General features: G+C 42.5%; 1 protein-coding gene across 1 annotated transcript in view; it reads right to left on the bottom strand.

The window, feature by feature from the left end:
* Window positions 1–1311: 1311 nt before the first annotated feature.
* The window catches only part of FOXO3 (forkhead box O3), a 124968-nt gene continuing 108464 nt past the window's right edge, over window positions 1312–17815 (bottom strand). The window contains 1 exon segment of the mRNA XM_060616325.3: window positions 1312–6149. The gene's annotated coding sequence lies outside the window, so the exon portion shown is untranslated.

Below are 17815 nucleotides of genomic sequence, written 5' to 3'. Positions count from 1 at the left end.
GATGGGGTGGAGCATCTGGCAGAAAGCAGCCAGGAATTCCACCTTCCTCTACCTTCGACCCCTGTATTCCAGCCATTGTGTGGGTGAGTGGCTTAATGCAGGTCACATTTGCTAGCTTAAAGTTTTGCCCTCATTACTTGAACTTGATTTGCAAAACTGAATCCCTAAAGTGTTGTAGAGATTAATCCAAATTCTTCCTTCTTTAACCCAGAAGCTGAAGCAGAGAGAGTCAGCAAGAATTAGCCCTTTATTCATCAAGGTGGAGCAGATACCTCTAAACTCATGGGGGCAGGGCCCAGGTCCTTGTTCTCCTGGTGCCCATCACAGAGTCTGGGCCACTGCCACACTTAACTTGGTAATTGTTGATCGTTAACTTTAATTGGTTTTTGGTTGAATTTTTACCTGGTTTAGGAGAACTCCCTACTGAGAATCTTAGGATAGCTAGTATTAGATTTCTATCTTTAATCTTTTGGGAGACAAAATCAAATTAAATACGTTTTCCCAGTTGGCTTTGATATTAGAAGATGTTGAGGTTTTACCTTCATAGGTAATTAAAACAATGATAAGGACAAACTTCTGAAAGCATGACTCTCAACCAATAGAAAATTTATCCCAAAGGGCAAACTTAAAAATATTTACCTACTTGATCTGAAATAAGAGTCCATCATATTCCTTGGGACTTTGAACCCAATCCTAGGGAGTTTCTAAAAGATGAGACATTTTTATGTCTTTTAAAATGAAAAATGCCACTCAGGCTATGAGGGATAGTTTTACGATGGGGTGGGGTTCCCGCTCACTTGTCTGAGAAGCCCTAAACGTACATACCAAGGAAATATTTGTGCTGTTGCTACCAGAAGTTTGAAATATTGTGTGTGTGTGATTTTCAATATGCAGGAAGGCTCTGTTGATGACCGGTGCTCATCTGCTGCTCTCACACAAGGAGGACCTTATTAGGTCAAAATCTCTGACACTCAGTAAAGGCAGAGAGTCTAAATCCTGCCTTCCTACTTAAAAGCTCCTCCAGGGCAACATGATTCTGTGCACACCCAAATGACGATCAGCCACCATGAATGATGCCATAAATCTGCTTTTATTAAATTGTCTGGTTGTCTGTGGAGCTTGAAAGTTGGCTGAAGAAAAAGCTTGCTAGATTATTCAGTTTAGAGAGTTCACAACAGAGTCTTTCAAGCTTTGGGCCTCTTCCAGCCTGTGAAGGAATTCCAAAGGAAGACTTTGACATAAACGCAGCTAGTTCATGTCTGGAGGTAAAGGATGGGGAAGAGAGAACAAAAGACGTCTTGGAGTGAGACAGAGTGTCACTGATGCTTTATTTACATGCGTCACCATCTCGTTTACAAACTAGATTACGGCTGTAAATGGAATACACAAGGCAATATCTACAAACACCGAGGAAAGTTAAGTACTGCATCTCTATTTCATTTGGAAAGGGGGAGATTCCCAAATCAAACTGGTTTTGATTTTTGGGAAGAAAGGTGGTAGAGTTAATTCATGGCAACGTATGGTTAGACAAAATCCTCAGTAAGAATGCAATATGATAGTGTTCGCTTGGAAAGAAAAATGAGGTGCTTCAAACCAAAGTATCAGCTGCTTGACTCTTAGGTGTTTGAATATGGCCATGCACCATATTTAATTCTAGTCTGAATGGGGAATGAGCAAGAAATTGAAACAGGTAAGACAATTTTACAGATACTGTATACAGATTTTTTTTTCCATTCATGCAACTTTTTTTTCTTAAAAAAGTTAAACATGTGAAGCCAAAACGCACAATACATTTTTTTTTTTTTTAGTATTAACTCATTTTTCTGGTCCTCCTTCACATCTGTTTACATTTCCCATGTATGTAATGTGCTAGGACAAGTATACGAGAGAAGACTGATTGCCAGGCAATGAGATAATTTCAGAGAAATAAGTGACCAGACATTCAATTTTTTAAAGCAGCCACACAAATAATTCTGGAGTGTGGCAGAGGCCTCAGAACCAATCATTCATCAAAGAAAAGCGCACACAAATAAAACTAAAGAGGAAAATAGTTCATTCATTTAAACTGCATAAAATGTTATCTACTGATGATTTAGATCAAATAGAATATACTCTTCAGTTACTTGGGCACCTGCATGAAGATCTTGTTTGGCAGACATGATTTCACAAGGGCTTCGCTTTACCCTCATCGTGCCCGCTGCCCCCAGTCTTTAGGAGAGGCTGGCTTTTTCGTACCTCTTTGCCAGTGATTGCATTTCTACAAAAAAACTTTGCTAAATTAAAAAATACAATGGTACGCCTAATCTTACAATGTTCCCCAACTACAGCAAGAAAAAGGAAATCAGAGTTAGAGCTATCAGGGTTTGCTTCTGCTTTCAGAGAGAAAGGGTAACATTTGTATTTCCCTTTGCCAGCCCGTGGCATGAGGACGCAAAATAGGACTGGCTGAATGACCGCTTTACTCTTGAAGGTCTTTCCAAGAGATTCAAATGTTCCTTCTTCTTCAAGCGGGGTCCACTGGGTATAGATGAAGTCTGTCCCTACCATCTTTAACAAGATCAGAAGCCACCTGAAATGATACCCTGAGACCTGGCAGAGCTGTCCTGAGCTAGGAGTCATGAGGATCTGACCTCAGGGTGGTGAAGTGACACACGCACACAATACCCAAACTCAATACCAAACACACACACACACACAAAGTCCACCTCGTACTACACATGTGTGTGTAATCCTCCCGTTAACAGGAAAGACAAACTTGTGAAATTTTTAGAAAACACGTGTTTCAGCAATCATTATATTGAAGAGGATGCAATAAAGGAAATCGACCTCAGATTCATTCACAGTTAATGGGTACGCTGAACCTGGCAGTCTGTTCTCACACCAGGACAGTGAAGGCTTACGATAAAGCTCTTTTCTGACTTTGGTAAAAGGTATCTGGTTCTGGAGACCTGAAGGGAGAACAGAACCCTAGAGTACATGTCATGTTTTCAACATTAGTTACTCTTCTAATTTCCCATCAGAAAGTGGAAGGCTCCCTAGAGCAGCTTATTTAGAGGCTGAGGACAGCCTGGAATAGTTCTCATCAGGATGCAAACATTACAGCTGCCAGGCCCCCGGAGCCTACTAAGTATTCCACTGAGAGGCTCCAGATCAGAAAGCTTACTGAGAAGGACCCATGACACCCAGAACGCCACATGGTGGGCCTTCCTGAAAGCAGTCTCAGTATAGGAAATGGAGGTCAGGTCGCACCTCTGCCCCGTCTGAGCACCTAAGAACCCAGCGAGTCTCAGGGAGCCTGGCCTCCAGGTGGGGGGCCAGCTGGCAGTGGCCATGGCTAAAAGTGCTGCTGTGATCCTGGATAGGCCTAACTGTTCCGCTCTTGCCTGACTCCCACCTGGAATTCATGCTGGCACTGGACTTTGTCCTGATCTCGACTCTCCACAATGCTCTACACGTAGATGCTATTTGCATTATTAAAAAAACAAACAAAAAAACACACAAATTCAAAGCACCCCTTCCCCTCCATATTCCCGACATGTTCTGTGGCAGCCCTGTTTTCATACCTCCTCTGTCCCTCCCTCAGCTGTTTTAGATTAAATTATAATCTGGCTCTAGGACATTCTGTCAGACATTCTGCCTAAAATCTAACAAACACTGAGAAAAAAGGAGAATAAATGAGATGCCACATATCTGAAAGGAATTCAACATTTTAAAGTTGAAACATATTTGAGGGTTGCTCTTCTTACTGCCAAGGTGGCAATCAGGGTCTATAAAACTGCGAAGGCAAATAGATATTTTTGTTAGTTTACTTTTTTTTTTTTTTTTTTGAGTTCAGGAGAGAAATTCTCTGGGCTCTCCTGCTGTAAGCCCTCCGGATTTTCCTAGTACCTGATACCCCTATACCCTTCGGTCCCCACAGCTGCTGTGGCTGCCTCTAAACTGTATCCCCACCCAGGGCAGCATTTCTTAGAAACCCAGAGAGGTAGCCTTCTTTCACGGATGCTCAACAGTTCCTGCATATAGTAGACTACCAAGGAATCAAGGAAGCGGCTAGCATTATTATAAAGGAATACAGTAAGCAAAAGTCTGTCTCACTGACAAGCAGACCACGTGAATAGAATACATATTTTTAAAAATTATACATACTTTTAAAATGAAGATTACAAATGTGTAGCAGTTTAGAAAAGGCAATATTGCTACGAGTCTACTATAACCACAATTGCACGACAATTTACAGATTCAGTAAAAGGCAGGGTGAAATCAACAGGGCCATCACTCAAACATGACAACCCACGCGAGGCGGGAAAGACGTGTGACAATACGTCAAATGGAACTTTCATTATGCTAGGAGCTGTTATCACCACCAATATCACCCCCAGAGGAATCATAAAGCAAAAGTGCACAAAGGGGCCCCTGGCGGCCGGTGGTAGGTGCAGGGGGTGGGGTGGCACGTCTGTGTTGGTGGAAGGGAGTCGGTGCCCACTGCACAGTGCGAGTGTCAGCGAGAACTCATGCAGGGAGGTCTGTGCTGAAATACTAGCCTGTATTCCTAACGTCCATGCAGAATGTTCCATTTTTGTACTGTACATGATAAAATTTATTTATACATTTATATGCCTAATGCTTTTATGCAAAGAAAAGAGTCTTCATATATCACTTTGGAGAAGTATGCATATGGTGTGCTAATCAGAGCTTCATTACACAGTTTCATATGTACCAAAGGTGTTCCCAACTATTCTGTCTACCAAAGAGGGTAACTAATATCATCACACTTTCCAGGTTAAACAGAAAGCACCTATACAGCACCATAACTTTTTGAAAACAAAACAAAATGAAATCCATAGAAGCAGAAAAGTGGGGAAAAATAAAGTCAAAACCGCCCTATCTTGTACTTTCATTGTGTCACTTGTACAATTACAGTCTAAGCTTTTATATATATATGTGCACGCGTGTGTCTGTGTATATATATATACACACATATATACACACACACGTGTGTATATATGTGTGTATATATATATACACACACGAATATATATATAAATCAGTTTGTATGCTGTTGCCTCTCACTCATACACGTCTAGTAGATCAGATTATACACAGCAAGGCTGAAAATAATCAAGGGTGTGTATTTTAGGAAAATAGTGACTCCGGTTTGTACTTTTCATGCATTCTTCGCTGTGAGTTCATTTCTTCTGCAAAGCAAACCAGGACTACTTTTTTTTCCTTTTCTCCTTAAAACGAAATCCTCTAGTGGTATTTGGCAACGAGTGGGCAGCTGAGCTGATTTCATTCTTGAAAACATCCTAATTTCTAACCAACATACCATCACTGTTCACTGCATTAGCTGAGGATCATGCCAGGAGACCAAGAGACCCACTGACCTGGCAACTGCAGACTAGGTGCTGGGGGTCTCACCCCCTGAGCACCTGACGCAGAACTAAAACACACTGGGTCGAGTGCCACACTCCACTCGTTTTGCCTGTGCAGGATTCAGTCCTGAACTGGTGTGCACAGCATACAGTTGTGCCATCGTTTGGCTTTTAGAAAAGGATAGTTTTCTACCAAACAAAAGAAGAAAGAAAATCCCCCTCTGGTTTATGTAATTTGTTAGTTTATGGAGTTCCAAGGGTTCAAATGCTTGTGATGACCAAAGCCAGAACAGTAATTGGTACAACATTTTCCTTCTGGTTTTAAATTTGCCAGGGGAAGGATGATTAACATTTTAACATAAAAATACTGCAAGTTAATGCATGTGAAAAACTCAGAAAGTCAAAGGAAAACAAACACAAAAACAACACTTAAAACATCCCATAAACCATCGTGATATGAATACACCACAGAATTGCCAACAGGAGCTCACGGTGTGCTCTGAACGAGGGTGGGTGGTGCTGAAAGGATGCTGTCCTTTGCTGGCAGGTGGCTCATCACCCCGTACAAGGAAGATTTTGCATACTTTATATATAGAGAGTTCTGTTCCAAGAGTAAGTGCTTCACCCGGGGTAAGGGGCCATTAACAGTCTCTGCTGGGTTAGGAAAATGGTGCGGGATTCACAAAGGTGTTAAGCTGTAAACGGTATCACTGTCCACTTGCTGAGAGCAGATTTGGCAAAGGGTTTTCTCTGTAGGTCTTGTGTCAGTTTGAGGGTCTGCAGAAGGAGAAAAGAAAACCAGAGGTGATTAGGAACATGCAAACAGCAATCATAGGCACCTCAGGGTCACACTTCACCAGCCTCCTGTCCCCTCACCTCACCTCCAAGCTAACAGTACTCATAGTAAAGCTGTTTTGCTACACTAGGTTCAGAGGTCTGAAAACCCAGGATAAAGCATGGAGACTACTTACCTCACTTCTAGGCTTCATTACAAGATGCTCTCAAGTTGAAAAAGCCTAGAGGAAACGAGGCCATCCATTTCGGGAGGTTAACAAAGAAAGGTGGTGTTTCAGTAGTCCTTTTTAAGATAGGTAAGTCCAGGGTACAGATGGGGTTTTGCTCTCAACTTCAGATTGAGAGATGTCCTGGGACATGGACCTTTCATGCTAAAACCATAAAAAGTGGTCACCCTAAGCAGACCAGCGGTGCTTTTCTGGTTCTCTCTCACTGGCTATATGGACTCACCGGCCTTGTTTACCATCCAATATCAGGGGGAGTTGAAATGGCCACTTTCCACAAAGGTTTAATCAGTCTGTACTGCTGGACAGAGATTATCTTGACTTCGCTCACCATGAAAGGAGTAAGTGATCTCTAAGTGGGCTGTCTTAGGAATTTTTTTTTATATTAAAAATCTGCAGAGAAAACAATTATAGAACACACACATATACGGCCAAAAAGCCCTCTCACAAAACATCCCTTTAGCAGTTAACAACTTATTATTATTTTGCCTCCAACAGTCTTCAATGGTGACGCACAAGAGAGGTCCTCTCAGAGCATCTGAATTTACAGTCTTATCAGACTTCATGTGACCCCTGAGCCCAGAAAAGTTAAAGGATTAAAAAAAAGTGTACTCATAGAGATGTAGCTAAAGGAATCGACAAGGCTGACCTCAAGACCTAAGACCTTTTGTTTATGGAGACAGCGTCAGCTGTCGTGGTAGGGAAAAATGGCTCTCAGCTGAGAAATGGATAGAAAAGTGGTAGTAAAGCAACAGGAACTCCCGATCTTCTCATCCGAGAAGGCAAGCAAGTCACGAAATATGCACCAGTATGCTCACACATTGCAGACATCTACTTCTCCCCTCTTTAGAACAGATATTATACTAGGTTCATTTGGAATTTTCACAAATGTACTTATGACTTCAGTCTCTTCTGTGGCTGGACTGGCTGGCAATCTTACCTTTCACTACCAATATTCAGAAAGACAGCAGGGCCTAGTGTTTATGATGTTACATACCTATGGTCACAGTTACCCTTGTTATAGCTCCAAACAGAAGTACTTAGGTTGTTTTATCGGAGGCAGTGACAAGAACAAAGGGAAAAAAAGGCCCCCTTTCCCCACCCAGCCAGCTTCCCTGGCTGATGGATTTTTTTGCTTTGTAAAGGTACTAGACAATATTATCCCAGACTTGTTGATTTCACAACATTAAAAAAACTAAAAGGGGGGCACCTGGCTGGCTCAGTCAGTAGAGCATGTGACTCTAGATCTTGGGGTTGTGAGTTCGAGTCCCATGTTGGGTGTAGAGATTACTTAAAAAAAAAAAAAAAGCTAAAAACAGATACCAGATCTAAGTATCTGTGAGGAATTTAGCCATCTAGGGTGAGCCAGTGCAATTCTAGCTACTCTGCCTGGGACCACTGAGGTGTGAATGGACAGAGGTACAGACAATATTCTTTGGAAGGGTATTTGGTTTCTTCCTTCAAATAACACTTAATAAACCACAGTCTAACATCACTATGCAATTAGTTGTCAGGGGACTACGGTCCCCAGGTGCCAAGGGAGAAGTTGTAAAGCATTACCTAATTCAGACCCCATCCTGGTTCCCTCCGGTGTTAATTATTCAGCCATGGAAACCAGTGCATACTGGGAAGGTGACATAATTCATTCCCCAAGTACAGAGGCAGAGCATGCAACTTGCTCTCATGCTGGAGCTGGGTCAGTGTAGGAGGGAAGAGGGCACCTATAACCCTCAACATGGCATCATGCTAAGCAGAACAGGGCATCAGCCCTGAAACCAGGGGCAGGAGGCCCACACTGGGCAGTCTAGAGCAACAACCCACGACAATCCCCAGGCCAAATACACATTCCGTCATCACAAAGCCCAGAATCTTCTGGGAACAGTTATCATTAAAATGGCAATGTACTGATCAGAACTCTTTCCATTTCTGCAGAATGGGTTGGGGCCCCCAGTGGCACTAAGTCCTAGTGCTCCCTGGGGGTCTCTCAGGCAATGCCTCCCAATCTGCTCAGGAAACCCCCTGTGCTTAAAAGAGAAGCCAGGAGAGGAGAGGCCCAGGTTTAGAAGAAGTTCTCACAAGGACAAATGTAATAAAGAAATTTCACTCCACAGGACATAAAGGTGACTCTTCTCTGCAATAGAAAGCAAAGAGATTGTAAAATATTTTGAAAACATAAAGAAATCAGATAAATGTTGAACAGAAATACAAGCATTCTTCTAAAAGGGACACCAAATCACCATTCACTAGGAAGACCCTATGATTAAAAATAGTCACAAAGAACACAGCTCCTTATCTGCCTTAGATTTTTAGCTGTTCTTTAGTGGCTCACTGTTTGCACATATTTATCTGACTCTATCAATGACCGAAAAAATAAATGAAGCACTTTAAATGATGACACCAGCTCCCGAGCTGGGAATTTAATGATGCAAAGGTTGGGTACAAGTTTGGTAGGTTTCAATGAAGCTTCCCCATTCTTACATTGTTTAAAGTAAGACGTTTAAGTGAACTAAGGTTTAAGTATGCTGATGCTAAGTTTAAAAACACATCAGATTAAGCAAAACTTTTGGAAGGAAAAGGAAGCATACAGCTGAAGAGAACTGCAGCTATCATTTTGCAGTTACTAGGCAAAGGGCCAACTAAGAATAAATATGAAAATGTTGTCCTAAAAGAAAAGAAAATGTTGCTCTGTCCCATCAGTGACTTTAATAAGGAGAAGGTCCCCTCTCTCCCCTCTCCCTGCCCAGTAAGTTTGAAATCAGGCTGTTAATGCAAGGAAAATGAAATGGAGAAGCCAAATGATGAGACTGGTTCTAAAAATATCTATGGATGCTGTCATCTGGTCTCTGGTGAGAGTAAGTCCCTCTATAATCTTGGCATCTGTAGGGAAGACAAGTTTCTGCCTAATTATCACCACTAAATCACATGATGTTCTAAGAAAGGGCAACGCCTCCAAAAAACTCTACACAAAACATAACAACCCCAATCAACTTTAATCTGGAAATAAAACATAAAAGTCCCTACTGCTGTCCTCCCACAACATAACTCCACTGTGACAAATTTGGATTTCTCAGTAGTGTTTTCATCTTTTTGGCAGAGAGGAAAGGAATAGGACCCCAATACCAAATCCGACATGGAAGGAAAACGAGCCAGTAGCATGCAGCTCGCACACCCACAAATCCGGGAAGGTTATCCACTGCTTTCCTAGCTAAAACGTAAGATGTTTGGAGGAAGTCTGCCTGGAAAACACAAAGTGAAACACCACTCTCCCCACTCTTTAAACATAAACTTAATTTAAGCCAAACCTGCAACCCCCAGGATAAGCTGGGGATTAAATATGGAATATTTAGGACAGAGAAGGAAATGAATCAATGCTCACTCGATCTGACAAGGAAACCTCATGTGGCGTTCAGAGAACAGGTGAGGGCTTCAGACTATCTGAATGTTTCCACTTGTGAGGAGGGAACAAAGAAATGCCTGCCTGTCACCATCTCTGCTTTGTCCCCAGAGGGATCTCCGGGACACCAAATCCATCATGAGCCACAACCATCTGCCACCATCCACTGAGGCTTTTGTAGCTCGTGTCACCCCTGGAAAAACAGCATTTCTCTGCATCTTGGGCTAGGCAGCCACGTCTCATTTGGGAGTGCCAAAATGGCAGCAGATCCCTTGGAGCCCATCCTCACAGCCCAAACGTGGAGCAGCTCAAGAACACATTTGATGGACCCAACACTCTGGTTTAATTTGGTTATTTTTCAATATCTTCCAGGTTCGAGTGGGAGATGAAGATGACTTATGGAAGCACCTGAGAGCCAGCCTGGTGGTCACCTGTGATAGCAGGGACCTGGCAGATTACAACCCAGCCGTCTGCCTGTGATGCTGGCCAAATCATGGCGTCCTCCACGACTGCCAGGGAAGAGGAATTAGGAGGTGCAGCTCTACAAAAATACATTTTGACAAATGCTGTCAACTTGCCACTTTTGACATTGAATAATTTATGAGAGAAACAGAACAGGTATGGAAGTTTTGGTCAGACTAGAGGCCAAATTTGTATTGTTTGAGGAGCCTCACTTAAGGAAAGTCAAGTTTCTAGGAAATATGGCCTATAGGCTGATGCTTTTTAATGGGCAAGTAAATATTTATAGAGAAGGTAGGGATGTCATAGGAAAGCTTACCATAAGAAGCTTTTTATGGCAAAGGTAACACTGGAAAGACACTCAGCTACCCATGCTATTCCCAAAAAAAAAAAAAAAAAAAAAAAAAAAAAAAAAGTTCAGTTTGTATAAAAGCTTGACCTGTGTGAGCACTCCTTTCTGCTACATCCCAGTAATTCCTGGGTTCTTCAAGGGGGCAGGTGAAGCCTGTCTGTGAAGGCTGGTGAGAGTCCGCTGACAAGCCTTTCCCTCCAGGACACTTCAAAATCTGGACCTACTGTGGACTGCCCTCCACGCAGCCTTTATGCTGTACTGATAAACCACTGAAGAAACGGGAGAAGGAACCACAATCCTAGTGTGTCACAGCTGAGGGATGAAGGCAGGGCTGACCTGCAGAGAGGCACTGACTGTCCTGTGGCTTAAACTGCAGGGATTGTTGATGGTTAATATACGTTTCACTGAAGAATGTCCTATCTCTGTCTTTATATTGGGCAGAGGTTATGTTAGCCAATAGGCTTTATGCCTCCAGGGTCGAATATGGTGATTACCATGGCAGAAATAGGATACATATTAATTTACCATTGACAGCAAAGTTGTAGAGATTTCATATTTTCTTAAGAGTCTTAGATTTTCAAACCACATAGCATAGCATGTAAAATTTGTATTACATCTTTTAAAGAATCGTTTTAAAGGCAAAAGCCTTTAAGTGATGTTTAGACCTTTTTGGACTCATGGTTATGTAACCTTAATTATAATATCCCCAAAACTTAGCTGGCAGAGACCTGTGGGCTCAGGCTCCACTGCCCTCACCTAGGCTCTGTTACCCACTACTGCTGATGGGTTCAAACCCTCCTCACCCGATGGTTAGGTTCAATCACACTTTGCCTGGTTTGCTTCCCCCACACAGGTGAATCAACCCATGTGTCGAGAGGAGTCCTCCAGCCCCACCTTCCCCAGGCTGTTCACTACTAAACTCCTAAGCCACTCACCTGGCACTTAATCACATAGGCTCAGATGGTTACTTTTTTAGACCTTGAACTCCCAATATGCTGAATTCCTTGAAAGCAGAGCAAAACCCCCAAATCGAACACTTATGGAGCACCTATTATTTTAAAAGCAGTATCTTAGACATGGTATTTGCCCTAAAGAAGCATAATATATAAAATTTTCTTGATGTCCTAAGTAGACTGGAAAGTTGAAATATAGAATAGGCACAAAATAAATGTTGGCTGAAGAAATGAATGAACATCCTCCTGGAATAGCCCTCTCTTCCCCTCTGCCAATTCAAATACTTAGCAGCCTTTAAATGCTACAAGCTTCCATGAGGCATTTTAAACCTACTCACATTTGCTCAGACTTAATCTTATTTCAGGCAGAACCTACTGCTTGTGGGACAAAACATAGAATTTTAATGTCCTTTTCTGGGGAGGATGACTTCTGATTAACTTTCTAAACCCTGTGTTTCTTATGACCTAAGGATCAATACAAGGCACACTTTTAACATTCAACTAATTTAACAACAATTGAAAAACCTAAAATAATAGGGGTGCCTGGGTGGCTTCATCAGTTAAGCGTCTGACTTTGGCTCAGGTTATGATCTCACGGTTCATGAGTTCGAGCCCTGCGTCAGGCTCTTTGCTTACAGTTCAGAGTCTGGAGCCTGCTTCGGATCCTGTGTCTCCCTCTCTCTCTGCCCCTTCTCCCCCTCACTCTCTCTTTCCCTCAAAAATAAATATTAAAAAAAATTTTTTTATTTAAAATAGTATTTAATTTTTACCTCCTCCCATCTTTTCTGTACATCCTACCATACACATCCTTTATTACCAGCCTCCAAATTAACATCTTCCTACTCTTTCAACTTGCTATCAGTGCTTTAGTGATTCACCACTTACAAACAAGAGGGAACTGTCATCCAGGAAGAAACACATAGAGCCATAAACCATGAGCTGAACACCACGTGTTTATGTTTGCCTGTGTGACTTCACTGCATTTAGGCGCTGGGGGTGGGGATAGTTGCAGGGGGAGGGGTGCAGCCATCCCTTCAGTCTGGGGCACACTAGATCCCTGGGACTTGGGACTGCAAATGTAGGTCTAGTGTGCCAGCCCATCTAAGGGTTCCACAACTAGGTACTGAAGAGAGCCGTCTCCAAAGTCCTCTTTTCCTGCTTTAGATATACAAAGTTTTTAAGATAATCTAATTTTTCCAAAAGTGATTCTGAAACTGAAAACACAAAACGAGCTATTTTAGTTCCACAAATAGTCCACCTGTAAGGTATGACAGGACATGCAGGTGACACAGGTGGTGGCCAAGAAGCAACAATTATACCAGCACAACAGAAGAAGGAAACCAAGAAGGGAACTGAAAGGAAGGTCTCAAGGGTGGCTCTGAGATTAATAGAGACAAAGGACCATCCTAAGGTCAATAGTCTGGCCAGGAGTGTAGACTCCAGGAGTGAGGCAAATCCACACGTTGTGCGGCATGGGTGGCTCTCCTCTCCCTATGCAGCCTACTAAGTGCCTGCAGCTCCCTTCCACGGGGCCCCCCAGCCAGCAGGCAGCCTGGATTGAGTGGGGCTGGACACAGAGTGCTTTGGCTTGAGGCATTCAGGCAGTGGGAAAGGGATGACTTATAACAGGTCTACGAGTCAACACATATTTTCTGATCACTTACAGATATGTTGGGCTGTACTGCTTCGTGATCATTTCTGAACATAAAATGACCAATGGAAGTTCAAAATAATTACAATGGCACATATACATGGAAACCCACTGGAAATTAATTTAAAATTTCAACCTCAGAACCTCTGGCCTTCTCTTCTTGGCTGTTAAATTCCCTTAGGGAGTCAAATCAAACACTCCACACACACATGAATACTTTAAAAAAAAGAAAATCTTAACTATCCAGACTTTTCTTTCATCAGAGAGAAATACACAGAGGAGGGAGGGGAAGGGGGAGAGAGGGAGAGAGAAGACATACTGATATACAAACCTTCAATCAAACCAACACTGGCAATTAACGTTTTATCCTTCAGAAACAGTGGAATTACTTTCTGAGGCTTCCATGACCAAATAATTCTCATCGTTTAATAAATGAATGTCATAGATTTTTAGCAAAAAAGAGGTTATTAAAAAAACAAAACCTAGAATTACAGAGTGCAGTCCCATCTATTACTGGGAAGAGAAACAAAACACAGCACCTGCACCCAAGTGCACAGCGGTTCTTTAGGGAGTAGTGTGCTTCAGTTCCAGTCTTGGTCCTGCTTCTTTGGGAGGAAAGCTCCCGGGTAAGAACAGCCCATTTTCTCTGGGTTTTCACTGGAAGAGATGGTAAGAGCACAGCGACCACATTTTCGGAATCCCAAATTGTGTCACATCAGCCAATAGGGGGTAAACCGCCAGCCCCAGGGGGTGGGGGGGTCTATGGCCCGACTTTTGCCAGCACCAAGTTATTTATTGTGGGGCAACCTTGGGGATTTCGGCTCTCAAGACAGCTCTAGGAGGGCTGGAACAGCTCATTATTTCTCTGCATGGCTTGGGATGGGCTGGCAGTGGGAGGGGGATGATCAGATTTCCAGGCTCCCTACCAGCAGGAAGAGGTCACACTGAGGGAGCAGAGAAGGGGGAAGGCGAGGCTTCTCCCTCAGCAGAGCGCTACCAGCCTTTTGGATACTGACTGGCACCCAAGGAAAGCCAGGATTTCTCAGACAATCCTTTAAAGATGCTAAGGGAGCATTTTAGGTACCACATACAAACCTTCTCATTCCATCTGCATCAGAAGCTCCCTAACAGAGGGCTGTTAGTGAAACAATAGCTTCTCTCACAGGCACCTCCAAATTGGTAGGTGGGACTTCTAGGGAAAAATCACCAAAAAGGTTCACCCAACAGGCAACTGCTATACCTTTTTAACAAGAAAATGGACTGGTTCTAGTTTATTGAGGAATGTACTCATTCTTTCTGCCAACAGTGTAACACTGGCTTGCTTGGCTGGCTCCTTTATTTTGTATTAACCTCTGGAGCCATTTTAAGTAACAATAAATATTAAATAACTTTTTAAAAAGTTGCCAAAGGACATTAGCCCATGCAAGAGCTCTGTGGGATAGGTTTACATTTTAACCTCGGGTCACAGATAAGCAGAGGAGGGACTTGACTCAATGACATATAGCCATGAAAATGGAAGCCTGCTACAAATCCCACAGCCCCTCTGCCGTACCACACAGACAATACTTAACTTGGACTGGGTTGTAGGGAGGCTTTTTAAATCCACAGTTCCCATCACAACAGAACTCCAGGGACAGTGAGCTGAAGTGGGTAGCTGGCTCATGTCTTTAGGGGTTTTCTTAGAACATTGGTCCTGGTTTCTTGAAGAAAAGATTTGACTCAAAATATCAAATGAATTTATGAAACACTGCAATCCTATCTACAAGGCTCATAACATATATTAAAAAGTCTCTGAGAGAAGAACAGATATCATATGTTTTCACTCATATGTGGATCTTGAGAAACTTAACAGAAGTCTGTGGGGGAAGGGAAGGGGAAAAAATAGTTACAAACAGAGAGGGAGGGAGGCAAACCACAAGAGAATCTTAAATAGGGAGAACAGAGGGTTGATGGGGAGTTGGGGGAGAAGGGAAAATGGGTGATGGGCATTGAGGAGGGCACTTGTTGGCATGAGCACTGTACGTAAGTCAATTTGACAATAAATTGTATTTTTTAAAAAAGGCTCTGAGAAACCCTGCTGGAAACATCGAAACATCCCTATTTCACTGTTTAACATGGTAGTCCTCAAATTTGACCACAGAATGCATTTTCTACATTAATACCCAGGAATACCTTGAGGATCTGTATTCTGTGAAACACTTTGAGAAACACTCATTTACAGGATCTCTAAATATCAGAAGTATTACTAGTTTTCATACCAAAAAATGTTTTTAAACAAATTTTATTTTTTTTACCATTTTTAGAAGCTTATTTATTTTATTTTGGGGGGGGGGAGGGAAGGGCCAGAGGATCTGAAGCGGGCTCCGTGCTGACAGCAGAGAGCCCGATGCAGGGCTCAAACTCATGAACCACAAAATTATGACCTGAGCCGAAGTTGGACACTTAACCAAATGAGCCACCCAGGCTCCCTTCAAAACAAAATTTTAACTCATTTTAGTTTTTGGAACTTCAAAACAATTTGGAAGATGGGGGAAAGTAATGTTTTTTAAATCAAATGAACACATTAATAAAACCAGGGTGAAGTGGGGGATGCCTCTTACAAAGTGGGGATTCTCCACCTTGGAATGAAAATCTAGCATTAAAGCATGCATCTCCAAGTCGGAAAGAGCAAGCAGTCAGCAAACATCCTTCTCCCCGCCCCAGGAACAAGGCAGCCCCCTGGCCAATCTCTCCAGTGATAGCACAGAAGTAGATCCCGTCAAGGTCCTTTCTCGTTTCCATACAGAAAGGGAAGCCTTATGAGAAGCATATGTGGCACCTGGGGGAAGACTGTACTTGAGAAGATGTTATTTTTTTAATTTATGTATTTTGAGAGAGAGAGACAGAGAGAGAGAGAGAGAGAGAGAAAGAATGAATCTCAAGCAAGTTCTGTGCTGTCAGCGTAGAGCCCAACGTAGGACTCAATCCCACAAACCATGAGATCATGACCTGAGCCGAAATCAAGAGACAGATGTTAAACCGACTGAGTCACCCAGGCACCCTGAAACTTTATTTATAAGATGTTGAGTATTGAGCATTATGAACCCTGGAAAAAGAAGCATTTAGTGGGAGCTTAAAGTTTACAAGAATTTCCAGTAGTAATTCAGGTGATTTTCACCCCATTTATTCATGCTCCACATAAGCTCTGTGGCCAAAGAGACCGTCCAGAAAGCCATTTATAAATGTAACTGCTTAAAGTGAGAGTCATTCAGGCTCTGTCCCTTTGCCCAGGAAGAGCAGCCTCAGTGCTGGGTATCACAGCTTGCCAGAGAAAAGAATGTATGTAAGGAGTATACCAGCCTCTGCACAGAAAACCCCTTTTCACAGCTATGTCAATTTTCCTTTACTGTTGTCAACACTAAAAGGATCCAGACAGCCATTCTCTCAATGAATGACAGTTCAGACTGCAGGCTCTTTTAAAGGTAAGAATAAAGATCCCTGCAGATGAAGAATTCTTGAGGCTGGCATATTGTAACCAAAGAGTAGACTACAGTCACAAGTGCAAGTAAATATTCTCCATGCAATACCTACAGATTCATATTTAACATACATTATACTGCCTAACAGAAATATCTACATCAAGAAAAAGATCATGACATAAATAGCCTACATTGTCTGTATTTGGTCAGAATTAGTTCTATTCCCCAACATGAATATGTAACAGATCACAGCATTCAAATATTAGTTCAACAAGTATCAAAGATTTGCTCCTTTTGGAAAGCAGCCTAAATATAAATTCTAAATGGCCTCCAGCACTAGATCCTGCTGTTTTCACACTAGTATACCACTGTTTCTTTTTAGTTCTGGATCATCACGTATCTCTTACTAGGGCCACTTCATGGAAAGAATATTAGAATGCTGAAACATTCTTTCTTGATGTTTTCCGTTCTTTATCTCCAAGTAGTTTAAAACTAAATACTGGGCTGTTCCCTAATGGGGTCTCCAAACGTCAAAAGGTGAAGATGAATGAAGGAGCTTGTGAACTTAGGCATCTTTTGACCTCAAAACTACAGTGAGGTCAAGGCTGCTTTCCCACTGAGAGGAGACCCACGTCAGATACCGGAGGGCTCCAGGGAAGCTCAGCGTTGCAACCACCACACTAGCTCACAGACAACTCCACTGCCAATTTCAAAGTATGTGCACCACGGCTTTATAGAGAAGAAAGTGCCCTTCACATCCCAGTAGCTGGCACTCGTAAAAAGGTATGGTTCTTTTTTCTTTTCCAGATAGACCCACAGGTCAAAGGATTTTACACATAGTCTAGGATGAATGACGTGTGTGTGAAACACCCAGCCCTCCAGAGAAGCACCTCTCCACGGCTCTCCAGAAGGACTGTCAACTGGACAGAGCCGTTCCGTTTACTCCACAACTGCAATTTAGGGCCACGTGACCCTCAGTTTAGGCAGGAAAGGAGTTTGGAGAATACCATGGCGACTTGTTTAAAAAAAAAAAAAAAAAAGCCAAACCAAGAAAGCTAGTCTAGAACAACTCTTGGGAAGCTGGGGTACTTCATTTGGGAGAAGAGAGGTCTGAGGTTGTGACTTCAGGCCTGTTCTGTGAATTTAAGAGTCTTCAA

The sequence above is a fragment of the Panthera onca genome, chromosome B2 (genome assembly GCF_046562875.1).
Source record: "Panthera onca isolate mPanOnc1 chromosome B2, mPanOnc1 haplotype 2, whole genome shotgun sequence".
Classification (NCBI taxonomy): domain Eukaryota; kingdom Metazoa; phylum Chordata; class Mammalia; order Carnivora; family Felidae; genus Panthera; species Panthera onca.
This window is presented reverse-complemented; position numbering and strand designations above follow the sequence as displayed.